General features: G+C 44.7%; 1 protein-coding gene across 2 annotated transcripts in view; it reads left to right on the plus strand.

The window, feature by feature from the left end:
- Positions 1–5264: 5264 nt before the first annotated feature.
- LOC107108149 (rho-related GTP-binding protein RhoC) overlaps positions 5265–26205 on the plus strand; it is a 36267-nt gene continuing 15326 nt past the window's right edge. Inside the window, exon 1 of one of the 2 annotated variants that reach the window (XM_015408551.1) lies at positions 5265–5366. The gene's annotated coding sequence lies outside the window, so the exon portion shown is untranslated. The remainder of the gene's footprint in view (positions 5367–26205) is intronic. The other variant, XM_015408550.1, reaches the window with a different exon arrangement.

The raw sequence follows: 26205 nt of genomic DNA on the forward strand, positions 1-26205 counted from the left end.
CCTCAGTTCTTATCCCACCCCCACCCCCACCCCCAGCTGTGAAACCTGATCCTTTGGCTTAGATTCCTTTGTGCTTCAATTGTCTTCTGCATGTCCTCACTCTTCTCTCTTACCACTGTCTAATGGCACATTGGAAACTATGTGGGCCTGTTTTCTTTACTCATCATTCTGTAGAGTGCCACATTGATGGTACTGTGGTCACTGTAATGTACTTGTTGATAGTCACAGATTAAAGCCTTACCATGTTCAGAAGGCCATCAATGGTATACTGTTAGAGGAGCCACTTTCATAAAGATCTGTGTTTCTGGAGAAGCAGTGCAAGTTCATAACCCACACATCTCCTTCTCCCTTTCTTTCTATGGAACACAGAATTCTTTAAAAAAAGAAAAGAACGGAAATGGTTTTGAGGTCTGGCTGGGCTAAAGCCAGAGGCCTTGAGTGGGCTTTCTTTCCTGCCAGCGTCACAGGAGTTCAGCCCCATAGCTGGAGGAAGGATAAACCTAATCCCCGTGTGAAAAAGAGAGATTAAGCCTTTCAACCAGAATTACAGTGCAATCTTTATAATACAAATTGAGCCGCTTTATTATAACTCACTCCTTCCTTAGGTGACAAAGAAGCAAGTATTGGAGCACATAAAACCAGACATGTCATTGGATGGAAAAATCATAAAACTGCAACTGACTTATTTCGGCCATGTCACAAGGAAGAACTCACTAGAAAAAGCAATTATTTTTGGATTGGTTAGCAGCAAAAGGAAACCAGGCCACCAAAGAACACAGTGGCTAGACAACATAAAAGTTGACACCAGCCTGAGCATGGAATGACTCAAAGAAACAGTACAAGATTGGAAAATGTGGAGAGAGCTGGCCCATAGCATCACCAGTAGTCAGACATGACTGAATGGCTAACAACAACAAAAATCTTCCTTACAGTGGGGAAAGGAATTAAAGGCAGATTTGTACAAAAAGATTATTTGAGATACTTTCCAGCCTGTAGTACCCCTCCAAAGCAAACACACCTGTTATACTTGATAGCTCTTGTAATTTTTTCCAAGGAAGTAACAGATGTAAACATGTAAAGGTAAAGGTAAAGGTTCCCTTGCTCGAAAGCCAGTTGAATCCGACTCTAGGGTTGCGGTGCTCATCTCCGTTTCAAAGCCGAAGAGCCAGCGCTGTCCGAAGACGTTTCCGTGGTCATGTGGCCGGCATGACTAAACACCAAGGCGCACGGAACGCTGTTACCTTCCCACCGAAGTAGGAACCTACAAATACTTGCAGGAGACATTTCATTTAGCCCTCCCCCACTATTTCTTCTTTCCTTTTCTTCAAAGCCCACAGAGCCTTTCCTCTTTTCCAGCTTCCTTCTCTTCTTCTAGGGTTGACAACCTCCAGGTAGGGCCTGGAGATATCCTGGAATTACAACAGATCTCCCATCTACAGAGATCAGTCCCCCTTAAGGTTTAGGCTTGCCAAGTCCCCCAGGGGGGCGGGGAAACCCCCGCCTCAGAGGCCCATTACCCACCGCCGGCGGATCGGACCCCAGGGGGGACCCCACCCCCAAAGCACATGATGTGCCCGGCGTCAGCATGACACCCGGAAGTGATGCAGCCACGCCGGGCGAGCCGGGGGCGGGGCTGTTATCATCCGAGGGAAAACTCTATGTTTTTCCCTCAAATGACTGCGGCCCCGCCCCCGGCGTGCCCGACGCGGCTGCGTCACTTCTGGACCGCGGCTGGAGTCCCCTGCTGTACCTACAGCGGGGACTTGGCAACCCTGTTGAGGTTGCCAGATCCAAGTTGGGAAATTCCTGGAGATCGGAGGTGGAGCCTTTTTCTCCAGGGGAACTGATCTATGCCATCTAGAGCCAGTTTGGTGTAGTAGTTAAGAGTGTGGACTCTAATCTGGGAGAACCAGGTTTGATTCCCCACTCCTCCACATGCAGCTGCTGGTGTGACCTTGGGTCAGTCATAAATTTTTTCAGAGCTGATCTTTCAAGGGCAGTTCTAGAGCTCTCTCAGCCCCACCTACCTCACAGGCAGTGTTCCCTCTAAGCTGAGTTAGTGTGAGCTAGCTCACAGTTTATTAGCCTCTGGCTCACACATTTTTGTCTTCGCTCAGGAAGGATGGCTCCAGAGCAAATTGATTTATGCAGTAGCCAAATCGTTCGCTCACAAGTTTAATGCCAGTAGCTCACAAAGTAGAATTTTTGCTCACAAGACTCCACAGCTTAGAGGGAACATTGCTCACAGGGTGTCTATTGTGGGGAGGGGAAGGGAAAGGGATTGTAAACCGCTCTGAGACTCCTTCAGGTAGTGAAGGGTGGAGTATAAATCCAATCTCCTCCTCCTCTTCTTCTCCTCAGTTGTAATTCTGGGTGATCTCCAGCCCCCACCTGGAGGCTGACAACCCTAGTTCCCCTGGAGGAAATGGCTGCTTTGGAGGGTGGAGTCTATGGCATTATATTTTTCTGCGATCCCTCCCAAACCCCACCATCTCTCAGCTCCATCCCCTAAATCTCTAGGAATTTCCTAGCCTTTTCTCCTTCCCACCTATCCACCTTCATCTGCCCCTCTGTCTTAAACTGTCCATTTCCCCTCCCCGCAGTCTCTACCTAGGAAAACTGTGGCAGAGATTTGTAGTGCCAGCCACCGGGCCAGGTCAACTTGCATGGTAAGGAACCCTCAAGCAGTGTTCCCTCTAAATTGAGTTAGTGTGAGCTAGCTCAGTTTTTTAGCCTCCGGCTCACAGATTTTTCACCTTAGCTCAGGAAGGATGGCTCTAGAACAAACTAATTTATGCAGGTCCAATAGCAACAGCACTGTCAAACTGCCCCATCAGCCCAGTAGCTAAGGAGTTGTTGGGGAGGGGGCCAGGGGATTTAATTGGTGGGATTCCTAAGGCACCCCAGCTGCAACCGAGGGGGGAGGAAACTCTAAATGAGTCCCCCGGGGTCCCGGCTGATTCAGATCTGTTTTTTGGATTTTGGACCGATCTCTGTGTCTGTCTCAGGGATTTAATTGGTGGGATTCCTAAGGCACCCCGGCTGCAACCGAGGGGGGAGGAAACTCTAAATGAGTCCCCCGGGGTCCCGGCTGATTCAGATCTGTTTTTTGGATTTTGGTCCGATCTCTGTGTATGTCTCAGGGAGTACTTGCCATCATGTCTCAGGCTAACCTTTCTAGGAGGGACGGAGTGCCGTAAAGGCTGCGGGGGAGAAGCCAGAGGGAAAGGGCGGGGGGGGGGGGGCAGGAGGCGGGATACTTGCCATCATGTCTCAGGCTAACCTTTCTAGGAGGGACGGAGTGCCGTAAAGGCTGCGGGGGAGAAGCCGGGGGGAAAGGGCGGGGGGGGGGGACAGCAGCGTGGTGACATTCAGGCGCCCCCCAAGGCAACGTGCCCACTGCCTCCTCCAGGCACTTGGGGCGGAAACGCGTGCGGCGTCCTGTCACCTTTGTGTGTCGCTGGCTTTCGGGAACGCTGCCTGCTGCTGCCACTGCGGATCCCCCAGCCCCCTTCCTTCCATCAGGCGGAAAAGGGGCAGTTCCACCCTTTCCCTCCAGCTCCGGCGAAGGGGCTGGGGAGCAGGCAGGGGGTGGGTGGGAGTAAACTTCCAGTCTGGTCCAGCAGAGCAGCCTGGCTTGCTCCGTGGATCGGATGCGATCTCTCTCTTTTTATCATTGCCTAGGCTGGGGGTGGGGTGGGGGGCTCCTGCTTAGAAGGGTGTTAAGGTTGGCCATGGAGGGGGAACCTGTAAAAGCCGTGGGGGTGGGCCCTGTGGGCCCCACGGGCCCCACGTTAGCTATGGGCCTGGCCCCAATCCAGATGTCTCTGGAGGTCGTCCATGAGGGCGACCAGTGCTGTCTCCATCCCATGGCCCAGGTGAAAGGTGGAGTGGAAGGGATCGAAAATGGAAGCGCCATCCAAAAAGCCCTGAAGCTGAATTGCCACAGCCCTGTCTATTATTTTACCCAGATAGGGTAAGTCGGAGACCGGCTAGTAATTTGCCAAATCAGCTGGGTCCAGAGATTTTTTTCCAAGAGTGGGCAGACCACGGTCCTTTAGTTAATGAAGCCGTGGCCGATGACTCTTCACTCCCTGGAGATAAGTGCTTTGGTAAAAGACAGTCTACTGCAGGGGTCATTTCGTAGAAAAAGAGCTAGGGGAACTCATTAGCATAACTCATTAGCATATGCCACACCCCCTGACATCAGGGGCCCAGCGGTGGACCTGCAAGGTCAGCGGGAGTGCGAGGAAGCCCCGCCAAGGCCCTCCCTGGCCCCAGGCAGGCAGGGGTGGGGAGAGGCGGGGAGGAAGCAACTTACCCTCCCTCTTCTCCTGCCTCCTCCTGGCTGAATGAGGGCTGGAAGCGGGGCGGCCAGAAGCAGGGGGCGGGGCTTCGTCATGTGCCCCGCCCCCCTGCACCTCACCCGGGGGAACTGCGTTCCCCTGCGATCCCCCCCGAAATGACCTCTGGTCTACTGTGAATATCTATCCAACTGTGCAGACCTGAAGTCATTATCTGACCATCTGCATCCTATATAAAGCTATGTAACATACAATTCCCACTATAGCACAAAAATGAAGTATTTTCATAGTTTCCCTAATTATGTGTGGGGTTTTACATATAGGAACTAAAGTACTCTGTAGGAGATAGTATATTCCACATATCAGGTCTCACCTAAGGGGTTTGATTTTGAACTACTTTAATCTGGTGGCTCAGTCTCTCAACTGTTATACTTTTCAAAACATACAGGGTGGGTGTGTTTTGTTTTAATACTAGAGAGTTCTTCATTCTCGGCTGCTCTGCCCATGCCCACATCTCTGGTACCCTATGCCCCCAGGAGTTTACACGACGGCCGGCACAACCTTCGCCTTGGAAGAAATAGCAACAAAGAGAAGAACGCCTTTACCTACATAGAGAGTGCTTTCCAATTGCATTCCCTAACAACAAATCTGAGAAGGAAAGAGGGCGTGATCTCCAAGGATGGAGGAGTCGTGAACTACTGAACTTTGCGCTGTCGAAACTATCATCACGATCGGAAACTCTTTCCAGGCGTTTACAAAGCGATTAGTCAGTGACGAAAAATGCATTCTATTTTCAGAAGCGCTGCAACTTCGCGTGTTGCAATGCTGACTTTTGGACCTCGGAGAGACTCTGTTCTCATTAACTGCCGGGGAACCCTCCTAGACTATTCAAACGAAAGATCGCTGACCCGCCCCCGTAACAAGTCTAGCTCCTCCCTGAGGCGGCCCCAGAGGCGCTGCCAGTCCCAAGAAGTGAGAACGGGCTCGACTCTTGCTCCTTCCAGCCGCTTAGTCAGGGCGAAGAAGAGAGTGAGCGAGGCAGCGGCCCGACACCACCCCAAGGTACGGGGGCCCGATGTACTTGGGCCGCTCCCTCGGGACGGTTATCCGACCAGCACCCGAGTATTCTTTTGCGTCCCATCCTGGGAAGTAGCTTGGTATGGATTGGTGCGGGGGGAGGATTGAGTAGCAGTGGAGACGGGAGGGGGGAGCCTTATAGGGGAAGAAAGGCGGTTGGGTTGGGGCCAGCCCCAGGGGGCCAAATAAGAATGAGGAAGCCTGTGAGGCTGGGGGAGAGGAGTGCGTTGCGATTCGGTCGTTACGAGGAGCAGGGCGAGTCCCTTCTGCCCACTTGCCGTACTATTCAGTGCATGCTACTCAGAAACAGCTTTGCCAACGTTCAGGGGGATTGGAGCGTATTGGATTCGTTGCTTGGACGTGGTTGACAACACGTTTCTCTACAGCTGTACGTGGAAGGAAGTTGTGCGGAGTTCTGCAGGGATTTACGCTTTAGCGGTGTTTCTAAGAAGGGCTTCTGCCCTCCCATAATGTCTGTAGTGTTTGCTAATTCAAAAGTAGGGATGTCAGCCTCCAGGTAGGATGTGGGGACCCTCTGGAGTTACAGTTTATCTCCAGACTACAGAGATCGGTTCCCCTGGAAAAAATGGATGTGCTGCAAGGTGGACTCGATGGCATTGTACTCCACTGAGGTCCCTACCCTCCTCTGGGTCTGCCCCCGAACCTCCAGGAGTTCCCCAACCTGGATCTGACAACCCTACCCACCCCCATCCCCTTCCGAGGATTGGAGGGGGGGGGGGCACTGGCAACCCAAAGAGGTGAAAAGGGAAGAACTTTCTCCTACTGGTTGAGTACATGTTGTACATGGAACAGGGGAATGAGGGGAGGGAATAGATTAATGGACAGCAATTGGTATGCTATTGTGTTATATAAGGAGGAAGGATACCTACAGATACAAGGGGAAGATGGTGGTACTGTAATTTTTGTAGTGGAAGAGATTGGGCTGGACAGTAAGGAGAATGTAAGTTGTTACTCTAGATCAATGCTCCCTCTAAGCGGTGGAGTCTTGTGAGCAGAAATCCTACTTTGTGAGCTACTGGCATTAAAGTTGTGAGCGAGCAATTTGGCTGCTGCAGAAATTAGTTTGCTCTGGAGCCATCCTTCCTGAGCTGAGACAAAAATATGTGAGCCGGAGGCCAAAAAACTGTGAGCTAGCTCACACTAACTCATCTGAGAGGGAACACTGCTCCAGATGTAAATGGAGAGGAGGGCTTTCATGAGTGGAGGCTAAGTTTATTGTATTTTAACTTTTTGTTCAATGAGGCAACTGGTAATGTAAAATCAATTTTTTAAACACACATTAGTTAAAATACTTATGACTGACCTTTCATGATGTCTCACAGTAATAAATAGTAATTACAAAGCACCACATTTTCAAGCTAACAAAATCAAACACCAAGTATCACCCCTCCATACTTGGTATTCAAATCCCATTAAAAGCTCAAGTAAACAAATGGGATTGCAACACCAATGAAAATTTTCAAAGAAATCATATTTAAACTCCTTTAGAAATTTTAAGGAGGAGCTGTAAGTCCATTTTCTCTTCAAAACAGTTGCAAGAAGCACTTCTTCAGGTCTCTGGTTGGATTAAAAATTTGTGAGTTGCTTACTAATGGTGTGTGTCAGGGGACCAATGGTGTTCCACAACATGATGGGCTACCACTAAAGAGGCACTGCTTCTAGTACCTGGATAAATAGATAATGTTACTGTGTGTTATGAAGGGTAAGGTTCTTTGTGGGCCTCTTTGTTACCTTTCCATTAATCCCTTTTGGAAAGGAGTTAATAATTGGAGGGCCTTGAAGTTAACCAGATCTGCCAAGCAGCTCAGTTGCAAAGAAGGTGAGGTGCTAGAGAGTAGAACTTGTTGGCAGACTGTGAGATGGGAATGTTAAGGTGTTGACCCAGTCACCTTCACTTCTTAAAGGGCCCTCCCAGTTAAACTTGTTGCTGAAAAGGCCATATTGTTTGAGGAGCTAGACTGCTTTTAATTTCTAAAAGTAAAGACGTTGGGTTTTGAGTCAGATTGCCAGATGTCTGGAGAAAAAAAAATGGCCTGTCCCTTTAATGGAGGCTTAATAGAATGCTATTTATCTCCATGGCCTCAAGAGCTCCAGCTTCCCATCTCTACTTTAAGCCTCTATGAAAGGGACAGGATATTTTTCTCCAGGGCTGCTGGTAATCTTATCCCCAAACCTGGAGTTATCTCTACTCTGACCTTGAAAGCTTTATCTCTAATCCTGGAAGAGATTCTGCTTTTCTCTCATCAGTGAGCCACTTTAATCTGCACATGCTCATAGGAGCTCCCCCCCCCCCGCATTTCATTATATGTTTAGGAACTGAACCCAGGCTTAAATTGAGCCCAAGTTTGGATTCACCTTCCCTACTATATCATAAAGGAAGGGTTCTTTTAATACTTTAGTTTCTGGGCTTCCCTTACTTTTGACAGGGTTTCGGATGTGTTAATCCCCCCCACCCCAATCACTAGTGAGTAAGGATGGGTGGGAGCTGTAACTAGCAAAATGAGATGAATGATATGGTGGCTAAGAACAGCAGCTAGATGAGAGCACAATTCTCAGGCTCTGCTTGTTTTTCATGCATGCTCTGATGTGCTGCTTATTGGGAACTTAGTGCCTTTTTGTGTTGCTGGGACATTTCCTGGCTTGTCCTGTGAAGTGAACAGTGATTCTCTGTGACCTTTGAAAAATAAGTGATCTCTGCTTGTTTAGCTCACTATTAAACATTTATATGAGGGTGGGGAGGAGGTTGTGCTAGTTGTTGAATAGCTTAGGAACAAGGAAGCATTCCAAAACCATGACTGAGCATTGCTCTCTCTAAGCAGCTTCTGGAATTTGGCAGCCAAGTCTTTTCAATGCAAACCAGGCCCCCCTAAATCCTGCCCCAGCTTAGAGGACCCCAGTGAAAATGGCAGCAGCATTGTTGTGTTGATTCAAAGTGATCTCTGTGACTGGCAGATGCTTTGTGTCCTCTTTGAGACTCTGGGATATCTACTGGTTAATGGATAAAAGGTGGCCTTGCACTCCTGTGTAAAGGACTTTATTTAAGAGGCAGAAATGCAGTTAAAAAGGCAGCTAGCTAAAGGTTTTTCCTGGTTATTTCCTTTTAGACTGTTTGAAATCTTTTGGTTTTCAAATAGTTTTATCCAAGTGTCATTTGAGCCTAAAGATTTGTTGTACAACCCACCAGGAACTTCTCCTGCAGAAGTCTTATTTAATTGAATTTGAGCTGCAAGAATACATTCCTTTGTTAACTCTTCTTTAGTTAAGCAGGACCAGTGGCTCGTACTTGGAAATGTCATACAGACTTTCAACTAAAACTGTGCTCTGTGCTTACCTTAAGAGGCTGCATTGCAATCAGAACATGGACAGAACTGCCATCCTCTACCAAGAGGTTGTAAAACTTGATGGTGTCCAAATATACTTGGTAACTGTCTGCTTGTTGTAGAGAAATTTAATGCCATGCAATGTAAGGAATGTATTAGACAAATACGGATCGACCCAAGGCAGGAACAGTAAAGCACAACATAGAAATTCTCCCCTAGATTGCTTTTTAATAACACTGACTTTGACTATGTAGTAGCAACATCTTTTTGGTTATGACAGTTGCATATTTGGAAATGTGTGTTGCTTTGAATAAGAAAAATGTAACCAAATAGTCTAATGGATCTTTCTCAGTTTTAGAGCTTAACTGTATATGGGTGAAATGCAGACAATAGTGACCCAGTAGACCTTATATACCTGAATTTTCAAAAGTCTTTTGACAAGGTACCTCACCAAAGACTCTTGAATAGATGTAGAAGTTATGGGATAAGAGGGACAAATTCTCTTATGGGTTAAGAAGTGGTTAAATGAGAGGAAGCAAAGAGTAGGAATTAATGGACAGTTCTCACAATGAAGGGAAGTAAGCAGTGGGGTCCCACATGGATCGGTACTATTTTTATTCATCAATGATCTGGAACTAGGGGTGAGTAGTATAGTAGCCAAATTTGCAGATGACACACAATTATTCAGGATGGTGAAAACCAAGGCTGACTGTGAAGAGCTCCAAGAGGACCTCCACAACCTGGGTGAGTGGGCGACAATGTGGCAAATGAAGTTCAGTGTTGGTAAGAGAGGGGGAAAGATCTTGGGGTTGTAGTGGATAGCTAAATGAAAGTGTCAAGCCAGTGTGCTGCAGTGGTAAAAAAGGCAAACTCTATGCTGGAGGTTATTAGAAAAGGGACTGAGAAAAAAAACGGCCAATATTGTAATGCTCCTGTATAGATCTATGGTGCGGCCTCATTTGGAATACTGTGCACCGTTTTGGTCATTGTAGGTCCAAAAGAACATTGCAGAATTGGAAAGAGTACAGAAGAGGGCAACTAAAATGATTAGGGTGTTGGAGCACCTTCCCTATGAGGAAAAGGCTGATGAGTCTGGGACTTTTCTGTTTAGAAAAGAGATGGCTAAGGGGGGGGACATGATAGAGGTTTATAAAATTATACATGTGATGGGAGAGAATTAACAAAGAGAACTATTTCTCCCTCTCCTAAATTACTAGAACTGAAGGGCATCCAGTGAAGCTGATGGGCAGTAGATTCAGGATGGGCAAAAGGAAATATTGCTTTGAACAGGGAGTGATTAAAATCTGGAATTCACTGCCAGAGGATGTAGTGATGGCGGTAGGGATAAACAGCTTTAAAAGGGGATTAGATTCATGGAGGATAAGTCTATCAATGGCTACTAGCCAGGGTGACCGAGGGGAGCCTCCACATTCCTCAGAGGGGAACTTCTGAATCCCAGAGCCAGGGGGCAACATCAGGGGAATGCCAGGCCTCTATGCCCCATTGTTGGCCATCCAGGGGAATTGGTTGGCCACTGTGTGAGACAGGATGCTGGACTAGATGGACTATTGGTCTGATCCAGCAGGGCTCTTCTTATGTTCTTATGATATACCTTTCAAATGATCTCTCAGCCAAAATTGGATTTAGGCAGCAAAGGAACAGAACTGTGTTTCTACTCTGGAGTTTCCTTGGATTTTTTTATAGAGTAGATTGTTGATCAAAATATCCACTGCTACTTGAATTCTAGAGGATTTTAAAAACCACTGCTTTAAGGCTGTAGTTTTTCACAGAGGTGGATGTTCCTTCATCCCATAGACATTCTTTCCTTTTACCTTGTCTCTCAGGTTGTTCTTAAGGAGATGCCTCTAGTTATTTTCATTATAATGAAATACAAATCAGGAATGCAGTGGGTAACACTAGAGTAAACAATGCAACACCGCATAAAAACAGTGTGTTGTATTCTATATTGAAATTATTCTAACGGGTAACACTCACATATAACCATATGCTGTGCTTTACAAGTAATATTGCAATCTCTGCTGTGCCCATTTAAAGATTGTTCTATTCTATATTGGAATCATTCTAACAGGTAACACTCATATATAACCAAATGTTGTGCTTTATAAGTAATATTGCAATCTCAACTGTGCCTATTTTACTTGTACTCTTAGGACCTAAACTGGAAGGTACATTTTGGCATTATTACTATCTCCAATATATGTAGTTGCTTCTGACACAAGGCCAGATACATTTGTGGCCCCACAAAAACGAGCAAGCTGGTCTTTGTTTTGATAGATCCTGGCTGATCTGTTCAGATAATGTTCATACTACAAGTACCATTGGTAACATTATATCTAGGGTTGCCAAATGGGACCGGGGGGCGGGGAATCCCCCGCTTTGACGGCCCGATTTTTGAGGCGACAAAAATCGGGCCCGGGGGAAACCACACCTCCGCGTGCACGTTACCTGGATGTGACATCGCACGCTGGGGGCGGGCCACAGCCATTTGAGGGAAAAACTCTATGTTTTCCCCTCAAATGGCCATGGCCCCGCCCCAACATGCGACGTCACATCCGGGTGACGCGCGCGCACACCCCGGATGCCAGCCGGGAGCCCCCCGCTCCCGGCCGAAAACAATTTAGCAACCCTAATTATATCTCTGCCAAGATGATTGAATTTCAGCATTGTGTTCTCTAAAAGAGAAATTATTCCATAATCTGATGGGAGTGTAATTCTAGGAAAGGGCATCTGTATTGGGGGTGGGGGGCAGGGTTACTACTTGTTTTTTGGTTTCTACACACTTCTGAGTTCTGAAAGGTGAAGAAGAAGAAGAGATTGGATTTATACCCTGCCCTTCACTTGAAGTCTCAGAGCGGCTTACAAACTCCTTTCCCTTCCCCTCCCCACAACAGACACCCTGTGAGGTGGGTGGGGCTGAGAGAACTCTTGACACAAACTGCTCTTTCAGGAACAGCTGTGCCAGAGCTTGTGACTGACCCAAGGTCACATCAGCAGGTGCAAGTGGAGGAGTGGGGAATCAAACCTGGTTCTCCCAGATTAGAGTCCGCGCACTTAACCACTACACCAAACTGGCACAAAATGAGGCGCTTACTTAAGCAATCTGACTGGGTTGGCCATTCTGAAAAATTACTTTATCCTCTTCAGCTTTGCCATGACACTCAGCAGCAAGGCTTCTGAAGTCAGTCATGATGTCCATGTGACTTATGGGCATGCAGGTTATGCTAAGCTGCCCATTTGCTGATTCAGACTTTATATACAAAGTAAAAGTTGCCCGTAAAACCAAAGGTGGGTTTGTTTGTTTTATGAGGGGGGACTCTCCCAAATCCTTGGGGGTAATTGGTGGAAATTAGTGCAAATTTATGCATGAGGAACAGCATTTTTAACCAAAAAAAGACTCTTAACATTCTTATTTTCTTTTATGCTTGAAAAGTTGTAAAATCATGACTGCCGTATAATACAGCACTCAAGTCCAACTAAATTCTTAGCCCTTGAATCATAATCTCAAAACTCAGTGCTGCGTTGTAACTGCTAAGGTGCCCTGAGAAATAATTTATTTAATGTACTGAAATATTTGCTCATAGATGAGGCTGCCTACTGTATCTTTACATGAGTCACTGATCTGGCTGTGCCTTCTCCCTGTTAGCCTCTTCTGGGGACAGGTTCAGTGCTTCTGCATCAGGTGAGATGGTAGTCGGATCACAGAATAACCACACTCAGACTTCAGAGTGCAGCCTCCTCTGTGTAAGTGGCAAATGGGACATTTTTTGTTGTTGTTCAGTCGCACAGTCGAGTCCGACTCTTCGCGACCAGATCACGCCAGGCCTTCCTGTCTTCCGCCGTCCTCTGAAGTTGGCTCAATTTCATGTTCGTTGCATCTATGACACTGTCTAACCATCTCATCCTTTGCCGTCCCCGTCTTCTTTGACCTTCAATCTTTCCCAGCATCAGGGTCTTCTCCAGTGAGTGCTCCCTTCTCATTTGGTGGCCAAAGTATTTGAGCTTCAGTTTCATTATCTGGCCTTCCAGGGAACAGTCAGGGCTGATTTCTTTTAGGATTGACTGATTTGATCTTCTTGCAGTCCAAGGGACTCTCAAGAACCATGTGTCTGAGAACAGGTCATCTGACTTCTCATGGGTGGGGGTGGGGTGGGGTGCTTCTAAAGAACAGCATGAAGGGGCTGAACCTTTTCCTTGCTTCCTCCCTGCCCCCACTTCCTGCTTTTCCCTGTCCATTTTTTTCCTGTGGGGCCAGAATTGATGCACACCAGGAGCTGAACAACGGGAACAAAGCAATTTCCACAGGATCAGTAGATATAGTTCAGCAACCCCCTCCAACTTATCCATGTTGTCCTTAAATTCTCCCATCCTGGGCTGCATCAACACTTTCAGTGGATATTGCAGTATTATTATACAATAGCAATAATAGGCAGTTGGATTTATTGTATTCATTTATATCCCACTTTGCTCCCTAATGTGCACACAAAACAGCTTTTCTCTCCTCCATTTTATCTTCACAACAACTTGTGAGGTAGGTTTGGCCCAAAGTCACCTCACAAATTTTCATGGCAGGGTGGAAATTTATAAGCCTGGATCTCTCAGGTCTGAATCCAGCCCTCTAACCACTGCTTACCCATGAAGGAAAATCCAGGTGTAAATGAATGCTATAGGGCAGTGACAGCAGAACATCCAATGACATACTGATTGGATGTAGCCCTGTTTTTATAGACAACTGAGAAAACTGGGCTGTTGTCAAACTGGTCTGCCCTTGTAATCAGTTTGCTTGTAAATGTCAAATTGGATGTGATGCTGGAGAACTGTGATCCGGCTGTCCTACAGAGTGTGTGTATACTGCAAAGTAGCTGTGTGGAGCTGCTAACATTGGGGGGAGGGGAGGAGAAGTCTAATTTAACCTTTGCCTGAGTCCAGTGGGACCTTTGGGACCAACAAAGTTTAATTCTGAGTATAAGCTTTCGTGTGCACATGAAAGCTTATACTCAGAATTTAAAATTTGTTGGTCTTAAAGGTGCCACTGGACTCAAACTTCATTCCATTGCTTCAGACCAGCAGAGCTGCCCACCTTAACCATCGCCTGTTGTGCTGTTTCCTTAATCTGAATCTCCTCCTGCCTTTCTCCCAAAACTACTACTATTTTTTTTTGTTGATTACCCTGTGGAGATGATAACACCTTGGTGGGGGGCTTGAGATTCATGGAAAGCATTAAGCAACTCTTTCTACAATACCACTTTCCCAGTCAAATTAGCAAGCTGTAAGGATGGCTTTAAAATAAGTACCTGCCCCCCAAGTGAGTGAACCTGATCATTGATCCTTCTCCTCCAATGCCTTTTTTTACTTGCCTCTTTCTGATCAGAAGGCACACCCAAATCAGTACTTCATGTAGTAGCCCAAGGAGAGTGAGCTCTCCCCCCCCACTCTAAAAGTAAACCTTTTGCGGTATGACTGAAACATGTTTTTATTTTACTTCAGAAAGAAAATGTTCCTCAGCTATTAAAGGTTTTATAAACACTGTATTTGAAACTCAGCTTTTTGCAAGGGAGGGAAGAACTGCATTTCCTCTGTGCTCTGCCATTTCCTTGCTAGGGATGATAAACAGAGTACATAGTCCCAAAGAGTTACCCAACAGGAAGGATTTTGACAGGAAGGATTTTTAAGAATCTAGAATACACCACCACTTATATTGCTGTATCTGGCACTTTGAGTTCTGATAAAGACCAGATGAGTCTGTTTCATACTTGTTTGAAAGCTTGGGTCTGAATATGTTTCACATTCCTCTCTTTATGTTTCTGGTGCTATATACAGCAGACTGGAAGAATTCAGATTCAGTATTCAGGTTTGTAACTAAATGGGATAAAATCTGAATTTGTCCATGTCGCCATCTGTGTTTCTAACATCAAGTGTGATATTTAGAAGGGCTTGTTCTTTGCTGGGAGGCGCAGGGATTTGTTTCTGTGTTAAGGTATTAGTTGACTCATTATTGAACATTAGTGTAGGCATGGCTAGTTCACATGACCTAATAAAGGCATCAAGAGTACCAACCACCACTAAACACATAGATCAGCTTGAGCAACTCCATCCTAAACTCTGCTCCCATCCTAAATCAGCCCATGCTTTATAGAACAAAATGTCCTTTCATGTACATGTTATATGTGTGGTGAGATTCAGGAAGCTGAGCTGATGGGGAGAGAGGGATAAATGGACCATCATTGGCATAGGGGGTTAAATTGTGCCATTCTGCCTAGCTTGTGAGAAATACACATGAGTTGGGATTTGGGAACTCTGTGTGACATGCATCTTTCTTTAGCTTCTCTCCCCATCTTCTGCCCTGCATATAGGATGCTTTTGACCAGTTGTACAAGCAGCCTACATGCCTGGGATATCCACGACTTGCCAAACTGGGTGCCCTGGCAGGACTTTCAAAGAAATTTGTGTTGCTCTGACTTGGATTGGTGCAACTCACAATGCCATAGGAGGTACTTTTAACAGATGAATGAGGCTATCCGCACAGACAACTGTATCTATGAACTGTTTTCACACAGGCTTCTACACCACTCTATATATGTGCAAACTCAGCAGTGGGAGGTAGGGAATCCGGATTCCCATTAGCTAATGCTGGCTTAGCTGCATGAGACTAAAGTTAGTTACAGCTGCCACTTTTATCTCTGCAAATCAGTTGCTAGAATTTATGAGACTTATACTTTGCAAAAAGGGGGTTAAAATTCCCTTGCTGATCAAGTGTGTTTTAAGTGGCCCCGTATCTTGTATCACTGGAAGTAATCTGTGAAGATACTGAATATAATACCTTGGAATGAAAATGCTGCAGTTGTATTCTGGTTGACTATTGTTCAACAACAACAAAAAAGCAGAGGATTAAGCTAAACTTCATTAAAGTTGTTTGGCCCAAGAATGACATACAGCTAGACAGCCTTGAATTTTTGTATTTATTAAGTTGTTGCAACTCAGGGTAAATTATTAGACTCCTGTAGTGTTTGCTTCATAGCATGTAGTTCCGATAGTAAGATGAGGCTTTATTTATTGACATGGAATAAAAGGGCTATACAATTAAGGGTTTAAAGTAAAAGTGATGTAAATTTTTGGTATTTCCTTGTGGAACACCATCATTATAGATTCCCAAGTGTTTAGCTTTCCCCCCATCTCTAAGTGTTATAAATTAAACTTACTTTGAAAATTGGTTTTTATTTATTTATTTGGATTTATATAGTGACTAATTCAGAGGTGGTTTGCCACTGCCTGCCTCCGCGTTATCCCTGCCCAGCTTCTGGGATCTGACGAGACCAGGCTAGGCTGGGGCTATCCAATCATGAAACAAAACAAACAACAACAATGGCCAGAAAATAGATTCAAGTGGGTAGCCAAGTTGGTCTGAAGCAGCAGAACAAAGTTTGATCTTAAAGGTGCCCCTGGACCCAGACTTTGTTTCAATGGCCAGAAAAGAAACACAGAGGGTGAAAAATCTCTTCTTTTTTTTAAAACTTCGTATATATAATCATGCCAGTAAAAAATAATAATAATCAAAGGGAAGACGCTTGGCTGGATGCAGCATGATGCTGGCCTCTTGTATCAGGCCGTTTCTCTCCCCTAAACAGCATGGATTTACGTAGATTTGCAGTTTTTTGCTTTACCAAATATCGGATGGCAGCTAGCAGAGATCAGTGCAGAAGTCGTGGAAGATGTGAACTGCACTCTTGCTTTTAGGTTGCTTTTTGCTTATTTATTTATTTTATTTATTTATCGAATTTATACCCCGCCCTCCCTGCCGGAGCAGGCTTATTTGAACCAGTTTGTAAAGTTTCATTCTGATTGTATTTGAAACTCTAGAATACTGCCCAATAGCTTTCTTTCCCCCCCTGCTTCCTCATTTACGGAGTCAGTGCATGATGCTTTTATTGCCTACAGAAGTTTGTCTCGATTTAGCTGTGTCTGCTGGGCCACAGTTGGTTTCAACATTGCACTCTGTTTATTCAGTCTGAAATGTTTACTTTGCTGGGCATCTTCCTGTGTATTTTGCCCTGCACAGAGGCCTTTTTTGTTGGTCTTTTCTGCTTTCAGCTTCCCTGCTCTAATTTTTCAGTTTTGGATGCTGCTTCTGAAATCATGTATCTTGTGTTCCCTGTGCAATATTTTATGTTTCAGAATTCTACTCATTTTTGAAAGGGGAAAGGTGCTTCCTTGACCTTCCTAACAGATTTCACCAGATAGCTTTTATACTGTTCTCTGTTCCTCCTCCTCCTCCTCCTCCTCCTCCTCCACCACCTCTCTTAGAGCACTGAGGCTGCCTCGGCTGCTGTTATAAGCCAACAGCTGGCATTTGTCACAAACTGCCCATTTCAAAATTACATAGACCCCTTAATTGCTCCTAACTATCTTGAATCTTTGCTGACAGGTACTTGCATAAATTTGAGGAGAGACTTTCTCTGTGTGGATTGGAAACAGGTTGGTTATTGGAACAACGTATAAGGATGGCAAAGCAGGAGTTTCATTAAGACCAACCAAATTCCTCAAACAGTATGCAATCTTTTGAGTTGTACAGCACATCAAATCAGATTGGGTGCTCAGTCAAGCCAGTAAAAGCTTCTTCCTTTACCACTTTAATGCTGAGAGAGTTTGCAGGTTGCTATCAGTATATCTAATTCCCCATCTGTGAATACTTAAATCCAGAGACTGTAGCCGTGAACAGACAAGGCAGATCTTTCTACAAACCTGAAAAAAGCCCCCAAATAATAAAAGCAGTATTTTAAGAAATGCAACCACAACAGTATTCCCAGTGTGTGCTACAAGCCTTGGTTTCTGCCAGTGAAAGGTAGGGGTAGGGGGCAGGTCTCTTTCCAGGGCTATTTTGCTTTTGAAGGAGAATTTATTGGGGCCTGGCTCACCAGCAACAATCAGGCTACTTGCCTCCACTCAACTTGCATGACTCACCCAGGCCTGACTGCTTGCTACTGTTCAACAGTAACCATCTCATTAAAGCCAGTGTGGCATGCTGGTTAGGATTTCAGACTAGGATCTGGGAGACTGAGGTTTGAATCCCCATTGTGCCATGGTGCTCACTGGGTGACCTTGGGCTAGTCTCACACTTTTGGCTTGACCTACCTCATAGGGTTGTTGTGAGGATAAGAGGGAGGAGAGGAGAATTATGTAAGCTGCTTTGGGTCCCCAATGGGAAGAAAGTTGTTACTTCGGTCCCCTAAAGAAGCCAGTTCCTATCACCCTGGTGGGTATGCAGCTGTCAGTAGGAATTTGGAATCTAACATGCTACTGAAACAAATTAAGCAGTTTATCGAAGGCACTGTCGCACAATATACTACAAAAGCAAACTGAATCAAATGCATGATGAGTGTATATGAAAAGGAAAGGATACAAAACCATAATAAAGATACTAATTACTGTTGCAAATATTATAGGTTACATAAATAGGTAGTCCCTAAGCATGAACAAATAAGAATTGAGTCTATAGTACAGTTGTAAACCTGTCACCAATAGAAGACAACTCTAGGTAGTGGGCAGATAAACCGTGAATCACTCTGCATTTGAAATATAGTTGAAACAAAATGTTGCATGTGTGAGAGCAAGTCTGTAATGCATGTTAGATAATCGGAGTCCCCTGCTTGTATTGATCTAAAGCAAAATAGCAAAAGAAAAACCATTTAAATTCCCTTTTAAGAGTAACTCTAAAACTGTGTATAAACTTTCAGATTCTCCCAAACTCTTCATTAGGCTAGATGTTAAGGGTGAGGAGCTCAAGGTGCCTTGTCTGCCTCCTGTGTAGATTGCCAGGCAGAGTGCTGGGTGGAATAAACTGCAAGCATATACTTAACAACATGTCCCCACTCAGATATCGCTCCTCCTTTCCTGCCAGTTTTTTTGTTTAAATATCCCAATTTAGAAGGGAGTTCTCTAGTTCCAGCTCCTGCCAACCTAGCAGTTTGAAAGCAAGAAATTGCAAGTAGATAAATAGGGACCACTTCGGTGGGAAGGTAACAGCGTTCCGTGCGCCTTGGTGTTTAGTCATGCCGGCCACATGACCACGGAAACATCTTCAGACAGCGCTGGCTCTTTGGCTTGGAAACGGAGATGAACACTGCAACCATAGAGTCGGATTTGACTGGCTTTCGAGCAAGGGAACCTTTACCTTTTTACCTTTGACTAACTAACTGGTTAGTTACATTAGACCAAAGGAAAGTCTTTTACTGCTCTGGTGAGCTCAATAAATAGTTATTTCCTGTCGCATTTAATGGCTTCAATGAAATAACTAATCCTACTGAGATCGGTTTGACTGGTCTGTGATCTTTTTAAGACGACAATTGGAAGCTCAGTGTATTTACTGAAATTTTGGCTGGGATGTTACATACAAGAAATCAAAAACGGTTGTAGTCCCAGCCCTAACTCATGTTGTTTTGTGGCAGACAAAGCTAATCCCTTTCAGCTCTTGGGATGTCTTACCTTTAATGTTCCACTGGATGATTACTAGGGGGAATTAAGACTTTGACAGTTGAAACAGATAAATTGCACAATTATTGTTATTTGCACAATCAGGAATTTTGGCTGTAAGAAGAGAGTGGGAGTCTTGATAACAGAGCAGATGAATGTCAATTCATACACACATATGGATAAATATAAATGTATATAAATTTACTTGCTTTATATAGAGTGAGACCTTTGGTCTATCTTCTCCCTGTAGCAGTAGCTTTACAAGCCGTCAGGCAGAAGTCTTTTCCCGGCATGCAACTTGTGATCCAATGAACATCGCATCTCCCACCTCCATGATCTTCCATACAGTACAGCCATTTACTACTATTGGTTGCCTGTTCTTGTCCCATGGAGCAGTGAGTGAGGCTGCACTATGCTATTCCTTTGGACAGGATTATTTTTTTAGCCCCAGGAGCTCAGAAGCAATGCTGCTTCTATTTCTGATATGTCATTAGCTGGGTGTTGTGTAGACAACTCTGGCTATGAAATGAATAGCCAACCAATGGCATGGGTGCCCAAGTAGCACGGGCTTTGTGGTAGTTGAGGATGGGAGCAGGGTATTGGCTGTGGAACGTATTCATGTTCTGCAGCTTCCTCCTGGATTAGGCTCAAACTGTGCAATATGCAGCTCTGTCAGCCAAATTGTGGCCTGCCAGATGTTTGATATCCCTTCTGGTTTCACAGTCCCAGGCAGTTTTATCAAGCTCTTGGTGTGTTGCCATTTGTGACTCCTGGATTATTTTCAGCTTTGTGTGTGGGAGGGGTGTTGCACATAGTGCAGACTTGGGATATGCATAGCCACTGTCATGGGCTGCTTATGTACTATAGTGCAGACTCTAGTGGTATAATATTCTGTTTAAGATTTGGTGAAGCATACTTGTCAAAAATATTTCTTGTCATCAGTCTGACAACATATAAAATGCATTTTCTAACTGAGGTCTTATCTACGATTCTAAGAAACACATGGATAGAAAGCACTGTATTTTCTTTCCAAGTTTACTTTTCCAGTGTTCTGTAGGAAATCTTAACACTCCAAAAGAACCTTGCTCAAAATCTAAGGCAGGGTGACTGCTGAAACCGTATTCTGCGTGTAGTTACGGAGAAAATAAAAACAGTGCCTATTCTTCTTATCAAAGTTATCCCAATTATGATGATCCATCTGTCGGCTTCTTGGCTGCAATGCACCAACTCCTTAGGTAGTTTTCCTATCTGAGGGGACCGCCTTTCCTCACATATTCCCCAGAGAGCACTGCGTTCAGGGGCCCAGAACCGATTGGCCCTTCTGAGTCTTAAGGAGGGCAGGCAGTCAACGGCCAGGGCATTCTCGGTGGTGGCTCCATCCTGGTGAAATGAGCTCCCAGAAGAGATCAGGGTCCTGCAGAATCTCTTACAGTTCAGCAGGGCCTGTAAAACGGAGCTCTTCCACCAGGCTTTTGGAGCTGCTGCCACCATTGAACATCATTAACAACTTGTAGTTGAAGGATAGGAAGCCCTGCTGTCTCTGGAATCTATAACATCAGTCTGTGCCAGCCGCTTGAGAGACATCTGGAGCAGACCTAGGAGCCGGTTATGAGAAGAAAGAACTAATATGGTCGCCATTGTTGATTCAGCAACAACAATACTAGCACTTACTGTATCATTGTTAACTGGTTTTACCATTGTTTAAATGTTTTAATTGTTTTATTGTAAATATGCTGGTTTTATGTAAGCCACCCTGAGCCGGCCTTGGCTGTGAGGGCGGGGTACAAATTTGAGAAATAAATAATAATAAATAATTAACTTGATGCTTATCATGTCAGTTTGAGACAACACATCTGGTGCATGAGTTAAGATTGTTAAGCTTCTGATAAAAATAGCTGTAATGATGTAGACTAGTTCTCATAATCTGCAGGTTTTAGTTGTTTTGAAATGTGAACTAATGTAGCATAATGGTGAGGAGTCTGAACCAGGAAGCTGCTGATTCAAATCTTGACTGTAACTCAGAACTTTGCTAGATGGCCTTACGTAAGCTATCGTCTTTGTCTCATCTCCCCTCTGCAACACTGGTTATTCTAATAGGCTATCATGTAGAATAGTTTTAAGCTTGAAATAAGGTATATGAAAGTGCCTGGAACACTCTAGGGCACTATTTATGTACTAATTAGCAAATATTACTAATGAAAGTAATATTTTGCAACCCCAATGTTTGTTGAACACTAATGGGGTGGGGATAGTTTATTTATTGTTATCTGTGCACTTTTCAGGGTCTGCCCAAGGTAGCTGGCAACATAAAAAGAAACAAGTAGTGCGATTTAAAGCATGTGTATATATAAAACAAAACTAATAGAGTAAACTAAAACAATTGTTATGCCAGGCAGCAGAATATTCAAACACTGTGGCTTCCTTTAGCAACCAAGGGTTGCCTCCCATTTCCTAAACATGAGCATGAAGTCTTCTACAAATTACATTTGCTGTGCCTATGATATGGACTGCGAGCTAGAGATAAAATAGAGGTACAACAGGAAAACTTCTAACACCAGCAAACAGTGTCTCTGGGGATTGTCACTTTTACCTCCAGGCTGCCAAGTTCAATACCACTGAACTAGAAGGGAAATGCTCCAGATTTGCCTTTATGGAGATGTTGAAAAGCATGGTGGCCCTTTATTTCCTATATGACACCATTTTCTAAAACTATCTCTCCTTATATATAATTGAGTAAGAACATTCTATATTGAACATTCTAAATTTGGCCCCTTTAGTGTATGGACGCTTGAACTGTCAGTCAGAAGACGCTGGCTGGGTTGACTGGCTGCTTTGTGCAGTCCCGCCCAGCGTTTCAAGGTCTTTTGCATATGGAAGCTGATTGGACTTCACTGCATTCCACACCTCAAACTCACCCCCCTCCCCGCAAGGCAGTTGGAATGTCAGTTGCATATGGAACCTTCAAGGTCTTTTGCATATGGAAGCTGATTGGACTTCACTGCATTCCACACCTCAAACTCACCCCCCTCCCCGCAAGGCAGTTGGAATGTCAGTTGCATATGGAACCTTCAAGGTCTTTTGCATATGGAAGCTGATTGGACTTCACTGCATTCCACACCTCAAACTCACCCCCCTCCCCGCAAGGCAGTTGGAATGTCAGTTGCATATGGAACCTTCAAGGTCTTTTGCATATGGAAGCTGATTGGACTTCACTGCATTCCACACCTCAAACTCACCCCCCTCCCCGCAAGGCAGTTGGAATGTCAGTTGCATATGGAACCTTCAAGGTCTTTTGCATATGGAAGCTGATTGGACTTCACTGCATTCCACACCTCAAACTCACCCCCCTCCCCGCAAGGCAGTTGGAATGTCAGTTGCATATGGAACCTTCAAGGTCTTTTGCATATGGAAGCTGATTGGACTTCACTGCATTCCACACCTCAAACTCACCCCCCTCCCCGCAAGGCAGTTGGAATGTCAGTTGCATATGGAACCTTCAAGGTCTTTTGCATATGGAAGCTGATTGGACTTCACTGCATTCCACACCTCAAACTCACCCCCCTCCCCGCAAGGCAGTTGGAATGTCAGTTGCATATGGAACCTTCAAGGTCTTTTGCATATGGAAGCTGATTGGACTTCACTGCATTCCACACCTCAAACTCACCCCCCTCCCCGCAAGGCAGTTGGAATGTCAGTTGCATATGGAACCTTCAAGGTCTTTTGCATATGGAAGCTGATTGGACTTCACTGCATTCCACACCTCAAACTCACCCCCCTCCCATTGGGGCCAATCCTGATAGGGTTGCCAACTTGCCAACTCCCAATGGGAAATTCCTGGAGACTTGAGGGATGGAGCCTGAAGAGGGTGAGGTTTGAGGAGGGGTGGGACCTCAGACAGGTACAATGCCATAGACTCCACCCTCCAAACCACTCAGTCCCTCATGGGGAACCATTGTTGCCAATCTCCAGGTGAGGGCTGGAGACCACTCAAAATTACAATTGCTCTGCAGAAGGGAGGGCGGAAGTCAGCTGAAGTCAAAGGGGCAGATAATGGTAGGTTGATGGTTAGCTGGGAAGGAAATGGGGTTGCCAACTCCAGGCTGGCAAATTCCTGGGGATTTGAGGGGTGGAGCCTGGAGAGGGTGGGGTTTGCGGAGGGGTGGGACCTCAGACAGGTAGAATGCCATAGACTCCACCCTCCAAACCAGCCATTTCGTCCTGGGTAACAATTGTTGCCAATCTCCAGGTGAGGGCTACAGATCACTCAAAATTACAACTGCTCTTCAGGGAGCAGAGATCAGTTCCTCTGGAGAAAACAGTAGACTCTGTCATTATACCCTGCTGAGGTCACCACAGCAAAATGACACTGTTTGCCCAAAGCCAGAGCACTCCCCCAGAGCCTCTTTCTAGATCTCGTTGTATTTATTTCCACAACGGGCTTTACTGCTAGTTACATCATAATGCTGTAAAGAACACCTCTTTGTCTACGTAAGAACATAAGAAACATAAGAGATGCCAATGTTGGATCAGACCAAAGGCCCATCCAGTCCAACACTCTGTTGAGGGTACCACAAAGAGAAGGCTTTCTGGAAATCGTAGCAGAGCTGGTATATTTGAAAGCAGGCAGATGTTAAAATCTGAGCCAGTTCAGAAATTAAAGGAACAGTTTGAGCATCTGCTTGAAAACACAGGCTTGGTCAGATTTCATTGGTCCTTGGAAGGTTGCAGAGTATCCTCCCCTGAAATATCTTAGAGCCTATTAAATGTGCTTAAGTAAACATGCTGTGAACTGCTAACAGCTTAATATACATGTGCTGATTTTCATGTTCCAGATTGCCTAGGTCTATCAGCAAGCTATAGCTGTGTCTCATATGCACAATAAATATGTCTCTGTATTCAGGTGCCTTGAAAATCTGGTGTATGAAGTAGTTTCTGTAAAGCCCTTGGTTTAAATTTCATTTTTTCAGAAATCCACAAAGGGCCAAAATGTGATTATCCTGCTTTCATTTGTGTAGGAAGAATCTCTAATTGTCCTCACATTTTTATGTTCTGGTTGTTTTGGAAGGATTACTGAAAGTGCCTTTCATCCCTTATCCTGCTGATGCTGTGCACATGTGAAAAACAGGCAGTTCTAAATGTGGCTATTGGGTTTATTGTATGTGGAAAATCAAGCCATTTGAAGTGTGCTTGTACTGGATTTCACCATTGTTTGCCCATGAAGAAAGATTGATTTACAGCTGTGTTTCATCCTCCCTGCACTTAACAAAGTATGCATAGTTTTGATCATGTAAGGTGTTCTAGCCTGCTGGAGTACAGAGAGATTAATAACCTGAAGTAGGATTGGGGTCACATGGCAATGACAAGTTTTTGATAGAAGCATAAGACTGCTGAAAAATTGTGACTATGTAAAAGAAACTTTTCATCCAGAATAGCTTTTCTTTTAAACAGTGGTCTTGAATCTGGGGTCTTTAGCTCCAGACTGAAACCTATGACTCACTCCTACATTTTTTTTTATCATGTTTGTATTTCACCTTTCTGTCTTTCTTCTCTAGTGAGTCTTGATTTTGAAAGGCTGGTATAGCTGGGGTTTCATTGCTGTGTGGTGTCTTAGGTTGATACACAACCCACTTGCAGGTCCCATTGCACCATGGGAAGTGTGGGGTTCTTTGGAACAGTTTCTATTTCTCACAGTTTTTATCTCCCACGTTTGTTCTCCAATACGATTTGTTTGGAGATAACGTTACTAAATCAGTCAAGCCCATTTTCACTTTTCTTTTTGGTTCCCTATGTCTCATTTGTGTGCATGGTTTGATTTAGAAGGCCAGTGTTATCTCCTAACAACAAGATTCTCCTACATTATGCATTATCTTCTCTATTCCCTCCCCCCTTGCCCTTTACTCCTCAGCAGGCAATATTGTAGTTGTGGGTGGCACCAATGCTTGGCTGAAAGGATAAGGTAATCTTCTTATGAAAAGAATGCAGCTGGTATTTTATGAATGTTGATCAGAGATCCTGGGGGTTGGGCAGCTGATTTTTGAAACAAGCTTATGAAAATCAGGAAAGAGGAAAAGCTGAATATGCAGGAAGAGGGGAAGACAACAGTAGAATCTTGCCTGTGACTTCCTTTGATGGTCCTCTATTGGGAAGTGTGGAAGATATGCCAGGCCAAGTAAACTGCTTCCAAAATATTCACTAGGAGCACTCTCATCTCATGCCACTCAAAATAAAATAGTTCTAGAAGTGCATAGAACACAGGGAGGGAAAGCAAGGAAGGGATCTGTCCCATTCAACCATTCATCTGCTTTGATGTAAAAATTAGATTCTCCCCCATATGGAAATGAATAAGTGTGATTGCTGCCATTATACCAGAGAGTTCCTTAAATCTTGTGGGAAAGTCAGACAGCTTTCTCACGTAAATTGAATGCTGTGCTAAATTTAATCTCCCCAACAGTTATGAGATTTAAATCCAGACCTTCGTAGATCACTTCTATAGCCTTTGTCATATCTATGACATCCCCATTTCTGATTATTTTTATTGTTTTCTGTTTGTATTCTGTGGTATTGTTTTCAGTACTGCTATGACCTAAACAATAAACATCCTTAAAATAAAAACTATCATACTGGGGAGTTTGTTGACAATTGAAGAAATAACTCTTAGGAGCAGACTGTTCAATAAAAGTGAGAGGTTGGCTATTTGCTGTCTGTCACAAGAAATCTTTGCAGTAGGCTAGGTTGGAAGTATTTGATCTTCCCAAGTTTAATTGGCAATATTTAAATATGTTGCCATCGTCCATATCCACCAGTTATAGGCAGAATAAAAAGTAAAGGTAAAGGTTCCCTTGCTCGAAAGCCAGTTGAATCCGACTCTAGGGTTGCGGTGCTCATCTCCGTTTCAAAGCCGAAGAGCCAGTGCTGTCTGAAGACATTTCCGTGGTCATGTGGCCAGCATGACTAAACACCAAGGTGCACGGAACGCTGTTACAGAATATTCTGAAATA

This window comes from Gekko japonicus, unplaced genomic scaffold (assembly GCF_001447785.1).
Source record: "Gekko japonicus isolate JY-2015 unplaced genomic scaffold, Gekko_japonicus_V1.1 scaffold1312, whole genome shotgun sequence".
Taxonomy (NCBI): domain Eukaryota; kingdom Metazoa; phylum Chordata; class Lepidosauria; order Squamata; family Gekkonidae; genus Gekko; species Gekko japonicus.